Genomic DNA, 8,276 nt, shown 5'->3' on the forward strand with positions numbered 1-8,276 from the left:
ATTACAGGCCCAGTCGATCCAGTCTCTCCTCATATGTCAGTCCAGCCATCCCGGGAATCAGTCTGGTGAACCTTCGCTGCACTCCCTCAATAGCAAGAATGTCCTTCCTCAGATTAGGAGACCAAAACTGAACACAATATTCCAGGTGAGGCCTCACCAAGGCCCTGTACAACTGCAGTAAGACCTCCCCACTCCTATACTCAAATCTCCTAGCTATGAAGGCCAACATACCATTTGACTTCTTCACTGCCTGCTGTACCTGCATGCCAACTTTCAATGACTAATGAACCATGACACCCAGGTCTCGTTGCACCTCCCCTTTTCCTAATCTGCCGCCATTCAGATAATATTCTGCCTTTGTGTTTTTGCCCCCAAAGTTGATAACCTCACATTTATCCACATTATACTGCATCTGCCATGCATTTGCCCACTCACCTAACCTGTTGAAGTCACCCTGCAGCCTCTTAGCATCCTCCTCACAGCTCACACCGCCACCCAGTTTAGTGTCATCTGCAAACTTTGAGATATTACACTCAATTCCTTCATGATGCAAGACTGTTGTCTGCAGCTCATAACTGAGTGCTTTGTGTTACGTTGGTGACAGTTACAGTTACAGTTGTGTTACGTTATGTTTCATCTTTGCCTTGCCTGGCCTGGCCTCGCCATTGTTTGCAAATGTTGTATATGCTTAACATTTTTGTTATTGGAAGACACTGCACAACAATGTTAAGTTGAATAAAGAAATTTGAATGCATAGAAAAGTCTTAAACACATTTTTTAACAAGAAACACCCATCTAACCCCACTCCCACCCCAACAGTGAACATTTTTTAAATAACAATAAATAACAATAACAACATTAACAACAGCATAATATATAACGGTATAACATCAATAAAAACAACAACAAACTTTCAAAAACAATTCTAAATATAAAAAACACGCACCCAACAGTCAACAAATTTATTAATAACAACAATAATAATAATAATGGTACAAACAAATATATTCCACATCCTCCCCTACTTGCGGCCACGCCTCTCCTTTCCCTTACCCCCCCTAATCTGAACCCCACCTCTCCCCCTTGTACACACTCCAAGCCGTCTTGTAGCAGGGCACCTCGAGCGCTGCTGCTGTGTGGGGGCTAATGGCAGAGTCAAGGATGGGGCTCGAGATGGAGAGGACGTCTTCAAAGAAACGTCCTCCGAGTCAGAGTCAAGCAAGAGCTTCCTCCTAACTCGCATGTGTCGGTGGCAATGGTGGTATGGCACCTTTGGGTGCAGTGCCGTATTCCGGGACCACAGGCTGCCGTCTGGCATCCATGGACTTGGCTATTTTCTCCATCACCACTGCATCTCTGACATTTCTTGCGAGACTATCGCGGTCAGAGCGGCAACTTATCCAGGTAACCTGCCCATTGCCTGGATGAGCTCTTGACCTATGTCGACGCTCGTTCAGAACCGTTCAACCATGTCTATGCTTACATCTGCTGTTCTTTAAGTAGTGCGACCTCGCCGAACCAACCTCCGTGGGGTCAGTGCAGGCATGGAACCACTCGGGGTGCCCAGCGGCAAGATGCTTGGCCCCGCTGCTTCCTCGGTGGATGAGGATGTGGCCGCAGGAACATGGGAAGACCCCGCTGCAGGCTCCTCCTCCATCTCCTCACTGTCCTCAGTGGATATGAGCACCTGTAACAAGACAGGAGAGGCTCTTGCCTCCTCACCTCCAGAGACAACCTGGGGAACCTGGAGAGCCTGTGAAGCCTGGTTACCTAGAAAACATAAATGTGGTTAGTAGAAGAGAAGGGGATGCCAGGGTGACATGAGAATGCCTACGCTATGCAGTCATATGTACGAGGAGCAACACTACTGCTATAAATATAAATATCAATGACAGTCGTCACATATAATTAACATCATGAGAGTACAGAATCTGCATTGCATTATAATGATGTTTCATGATCCCATCATTAATTACATGACATTACATCAATCATATGTTGTATTGAAATGGCATTAAATTACTTTAAATCACCAATGTTTTATACATTACTCACGTGGCACAAGAACAGGTACAGCACCACCACGGATGGCCATCCGATTGTGAACCCCCACTAAGGCCAACGTCCATTCTTCAACATCAGTCAATGGGGGATATATCTGCCAGTCCTCTCCGAGTACGCCTTTGTTCCGCCCTATTTTTGGAAAGTTTCTTCTGCAAAGGTGACAAGAGCATGGTATAAGTTCATTGCCTAGGTACTATTACAGATATGACAGATATCAATATTATTACTATTACACAACATATACAACACAACACACAGACAATCCACAATTAATCATTGGTATTCATCGTTAACGTTGTAAACTAATACGCTTCGTATGCAATTGAATGCATGGTTATATCTACGGTCTGACAATAAATTTAATAAGATCGAGGTTAGGAACTAACGCATGACCCCAAGATTAACAGCCTAATTACAATCCAACAGATCTACATTGTATCATTACAATTTATTTAATAAATGTAATACTTACTCTTCCAGAACCAACGAGGTTGTTCCAGCGCTTGCGCCACTGGTTAGGCTCACAGACCTCATGTGTCGTGGAAGAGGCCACTTCTGCGATCTCCACCCAGATTCGTTGGTACACCCATGGAGGTGGTTTCCCTCGACTACCCCGGGTCAATTGAGCCCAACGATTTCCCACCTCCGCCACTAGGGCAGCAATGGCCTCCTCGGAAAAGCGCTTGGTGCGCCTGTGTCCGCCCATCTCTCTCCCACCTCACCCAGATCACCAACTTCAGCCACCTCCTCCACCTCCATATCGGTCATTACTTCTTCAATTTGTTCTATTTTAATCAATAATTCAATAATACAGCCACTAATCCAATAATCGAATCCAATAATCCATACCAGCTTCCTCACAACAACTCCTCTCTCTCTCTCTCTCCTCTCCCGCTCTTCTGTGCATGTGCCGATGACCCCTGACCTCCTCAATCGTGGGAAAAGCCCGTTGCTATGGACGCCAGCCTTGCACGATGGAATAAATTGCAAATGCCCATTTCGCATTGCTACGGCTAATGCCCAAATAAAAAAATGGAAACTAGCGGGTTTTAAAATGGCTGCTATTCCGGCGAGCCTGAAAAAAATATTATCACTTTTTTGGGCAATCTGGACAACGATGCAAAGTCTAGCCCAGTTTCAAGCTGAAAGAAAAGGCTAGCATAAATGAAAGGATAAGAGAAAAGAGAAACTCTAGTGGACTGGCAGAGCTATAAAAAAAGAATAGAGTCACAAATAAAGTAATAAGGGCATAAAAAAGGGAATCTGAAAAACACTTGTAAGGAAAAAAGTTAAGCAATAGTTTTTATAAATATATGAAGAGAAAGAGGGGCGAAATTGCCTCGCGCCCTGTTTGGAGGCAGTAACCTTCCGGAGCCGGGACATTTATCGCCTGGTCTGGAAGTTCTGCCCCCAGCATGGAATTCAGCACTTCTGCCCCTCAACGGAGTTGGAATGCTATCGGAAGTGCACCGCTGGGCCCAACGGCGTGCTCTGGAGCCCAGTGCCCAGTGCCCTGCTGGCAACATCAGCGCTATGCAGCTGCTATGCATAGCACTGATGCAGCAGAAGGCCCCTCCCCTTCAATTAAAGGTGTGGGCCGCTGTGCACTCTACAATCCCTTTGGCGGCTGTCATTGGGCTACCAGGCCAACAGCCCGACAGAAAAATATGACAGGCCATGGATCAAATGGCCTACCTTTTAAGGGGTGTCCCGGCAGCGACCCGTGAAGCTTGTGGTGACATCGGCCGGTGCCATCCTCACTACCCGCTAGGCAATTCCCCCTGCGGGGTGCAAAGGAGTCGGCGTGCGTGACAATGATATCATCGCCATACATTCGCCAGCCTGGGGTGCAAATCACGGGGCGTGGTCCTACTGGCACAATGCCCCCCGCCAAACCTCCAGGGCAATTTCCCTGGAGGCACTATTGATCCCTTTCCCCGAGCGGTAAATTCATTTGTCCCCATTAGCACCCCCCGAAGTCGCTACTGGGGCTATAAAAATGGGCAATTTCACCCCAGAGAGTGGTAAAGGAATATGGGCCCATTAAAGACCGATGCAAGATAAATTATAATGGACAATAAGGAAATGGCAGACAACAACAACAAAAACTCGCATTTATATAGTGCTTTTACTGTAATAAAATGTCCCAAGGCACTTCACAGGTGTGTTAGCAAACAATATTTGACACTGAGCCACATAAGGAGATATTAGAACAGATGACCAAAAGCTTGGTCAAAGAAGGTCTTACTGAGGAAAGAGATAGAGAAGTGGAGAGTTTTAGGGAGTGAATTCCAGAGCTTAGCATCTCGGCAGCTGAACCAACGGCAGAGCAATTCAAATCTTGTTACATGAGTTCGTTATATCTGTTTGCAGTGTGAAGAAAGAGGTTAAATACCAGTGGTACAGGGGAACTTAAAAATAAGGGGAACATAGTGGATTTAATACCAGCAAAAAATGTAATTGGTGAAAATAATGGGACTGAAGATACCCAAATCTTCCACTATCAGTGACATAGGATTAATTCTGCTGCTCATGTTAAAATAAACAGATTGATTGGGCCGAAAGATTTGCTTCCGTGTTGTAATTTCTATGTAATTCTTTACTGGAGTGTATGAACAACATATGTTGACATTTATCCAAATAGGTATCAGGACAGTGCTGTAGATAGAATGTAGCTAGGGCTCTGTATGTAACAGACATTAGCAAATTTACCTATGTCATGTTCCACAGGAACAATCTACAGATGTATATTAAAGCTATACTGTACCTTCACCGATAATTGCAGAAACTGTTAGCAATGACAAATTTTAATCCTGTGTGTGCTGTGATCAGTAAGAAAGAAATAATGTAATAACTAGTTTGTCATAGACAACAATGTTTCATTTTTGTCACATTGAGATGCTTCCAATTGTGTTTTGATGAAGTATCCTATCCAGTTCAATCGCTCGCTAAATAAAGGTAGATTAACCGATTTCATCTGTCACTAGACATGGAAAGAAATACATCCATCATAAGAATTAGAGCGAATTTAGAAACCGAAACATTCATCTATCAGATGCTAATAACTGAACCAGGCAGTCTGCAGTACTCTAAGGCAATGTTGATTATGGTCCAGCCAGTCTGGCTCACTAATGGAAACTGAAGGAGTATGTCCATTATTGAGGGCTGGCAACTTTTTCATTCAACTCCAGAAAGCCCTTTATGTTAATTCCTTAAAGGTTATGATGGTCCTGGTTGAAAAACACTCGGGGCTAGACTTTCCACTTTTGTGCAGATCGCCCAAAAATGGGCGTTATTTCCAGCGTGGACAGTAAGTATGGGTTTTGAGATCGCCGAATTATTAAAACCCTAACTTTCCATTTTTTTAAATGGGCGTTACTGGGAGCGATCTGAAATGGGCGATAGCATTATATTTTCATGACCTTCTGCCATAAAGTGACGCCGTCCATAGCAATGGCAAAGCAATGCTCGTTTCCTGCGTTTCCGGAGGTCAGGGGTCATCATTACATGCGCAGAAGAGGAGACAGAGAGAGAGGGAGCTGGGAGGAATTGAAAGCATGTGTGGGTGTGGTGTGTGCTTGTTTGGCTGTTCTGGGAGGTAGGAGGGAGATTTTCGACCAGCAGAAAGAATTCTGAGCAAAAATTAAGTTGTTCCCACCGAGATATTTGCGGAAATTTGGTTGTTACAATGGAAGGGATGGAGGAGGCAATACAGCATGCTGTGAAAACTGAGGCTGGTGAAAGCAGTAAGCTGGGAGAGGAATAATCAGGAGGATGAAAAAGAGTGAGGAGATTCTCGGATGAGGCAAATGCCTCCCTCATGCAGGAGGTTGAGTCACACTGGGGTCAATCGACCCAGGGTGGGCGTGGGAAGCCCACCCCAAAGGCATACCAGAAGATATGGGCCGATATAGCCAAGGTGTTCTCGTCGGCGACCAACCAAGTGCGTGAGGGCAACCAGTGCTGCAAGCACTGAAACAACCTTGTCGGATCCGTCAGAGTAAGTATTACATTTATTTATATGTACTTATATAGTTATATAATTTGATTTGTAAGTGTAATGAGTGAATAAAATCAGATGTGATGTCTTGCATTTGTACCAGGAATGTTGTACTCAAAGCCTGCGTTCATGATGTACGTCTTTAGTTAAAGAATGATAAGTTTCATAATAATCATTACATCTGTTGGTTATGTGTTGTATCAGTCTCTGTGACAGTATCTAGCAATAATGTCACGCAATGATCCCATGCCATGTCGTGCTGTTGTTACCTTTTATAGAAGAAGCTTCCCAAGAATAGGGCCGAGCAGAGGTGAACGGGTGGTTCTCCACTGATGACAGTGTGGACTTTGAGGAGCCTGCATCGCCAGGCTCCATAACACATTTCACCCCAAGGCCACCTAGTGCTCCTGTGGCCATTCCCATCTCCACCATGGAGGTACCGGGCCCAAGCACCTCGCCACAGGGCACGCGAGGTGTCTTCAGGAAGGCGCCGACCAAGCAAGGTTGATTAGATATACCAGCTCTGGTCCACGAGATCTGAACGGGGATATGGTAGGAGGACTGTTGACATAGGTCAGCAGATTCTTCAGACAATGGAGGGCACATCCCAACAGCTGGCCAGCATGTCCACCACCATGACAGAGTACGTGCCGTCGATGGCAGAGGCCCTGGAGCTGTTCGCCAGGAACACTGTGGCAGAGGTCTCCCAGTGGTCCCGGAGCGCAGCACTGCACCATAAGGTGCCACACACCCATTGCTAATGACACATGACAGCCAGGAGGAATATCTCCCCGTCATCTCCCCCCAATGAAGCAGTGCCTGAGGAGCTCCTCAGCCAGGCGGCATGGAGTCAGGAGGGGAAGGGGAAGGGGTAGAGGTGGGGAGAAGAAGGAGGTGGGGGGAGGAAAGTGGCTGCAGGTAATATTTCCATGTTGCAGCAATTTTGTTGGGAGGTTTGGGGGAAGGGGGGAGCGGGCTACCTTATTGGTTTGCATTTGTGTTCTGTGCTCCTGGAAATGTTGACCATTTGATTGATGTAAATGTGATAAATTTGTTGTGGGATGGGGTGTTTTTTACAGTTATAATTTTGATTTCACACAAATATTCGGATTAAATGTTTTTTTATTTAACATAACCTTGTTGCGCATTGTCCCAGATAGCTGCACCATTACACACTGGTGATTCCTTAACATGAAAGGGTATAATTAATCTTAACTTGAATCAACTTAAACTTCTCGGCCTTTTGGCTAAGATCAAGTGTAGTACCGTTTCTGACCAGCCACCATGACCTCCGGGTGGTTTCTCCCTGGTCAGGAAGGTATATGCTTGCATTTTTGGAAACAGGAGGTGGGTGGGGAGGTTTGACCCATCCACCTCCACGGAGGTGTGTGGGGGACCTGACCCATCCACCTCCATGGCACGAACCTGGTATTGCAGTACTTCCAGGAACGGTGCAGTGGCTCTAGGCCTTTTGGCTAAGAGCATTGGCGCAGAGTGATCCTTGGCATGTGCAAGGTGACCTCTGGCGTTTGTGATTTGACAAAGAATTGGAACGATTGGCTACGAATTAAAAAAAAACTTAAACTTTAACTGTCACCAAGGGGATGCACACCATTGATATATGAGCTGCATACACAGTAGTGTTGCAGCTTTGTAAATACCAACAATGTTCTTTCAAGCAAAGTGCTCATTGTGAGCTGCTGATGTAAGAGTTTTGCAGCTGTGCAGCCACCATGGGCCCTTTCCTGTGGTCTAGAGGGGGGTGGGGGCATGGTTTCGGCGTCAGCCTGATTGTCTGGCCCGAGGTCAGCATCCACCTCCTCGTCCTCCTCTTCCTCTCTCTCCTGAGGTAGACCATCAGTCCCTTCTGGCAATTCTTGTCCCCTCCTGATAGCCAAGTTGTGCAGCATGAACCACAACACCACAAATTGAGCTACCTGCTCAGGGTGGTATTGTAGCTCGTCTCCTGAGTGGTCCAGGCATCTAAAGCGCTGCTTAAGCACTCCAATGGTTTTCTTGACGATATTGCATGTGGCTCTGTGGCTCTCGTTGTATCGCTTCTCGGCTTCTGTGTGGGTGTCACACAGCGGGGGTCATCAGCCAGGTGGCGAGGCAATATCCTTTGTCACCAAGGCTTCCAGCATTGACCTTGTGGCTGACTGGTAATCATGTCAGATCCAGCGCGCTCACGCAGGATATGAGCATCATGGAT

The 8,276-nt window shown here is 46.1% G+C and overlaps 1 pseudogene; it reads left to right on the plus strand.

Annotated features, from left to right (window-relative positions):
* The first annotated feature begins 7,291 nt into the window (after positions 1 to 7,291).
* On the plus strand, positions 7,292 to 7,526 carry LOC139278863 (U2 spliceosomal RNA; annotated as a pseudogene).
* The last annotated feature ends 750 nt before the right edge of the window (positions 7,527 to 8,276 follow it).

Source organism: Pristiophorus japonicus, chromosome 1, assembly GCF_044704955.1.
Source record: "Pristiophorus japonicus isolate sPriJap1 chromosome 1, sPriJap1.hap1, whole genome shotgun sequence".
NCBI classification, from domain to species: domain Eukaryota; kingdom Metazoa; phylum Chordata; class Chondrichthyes; family Pristiophoridae; genus Pristiophorus; species Pristiophorus japonicus.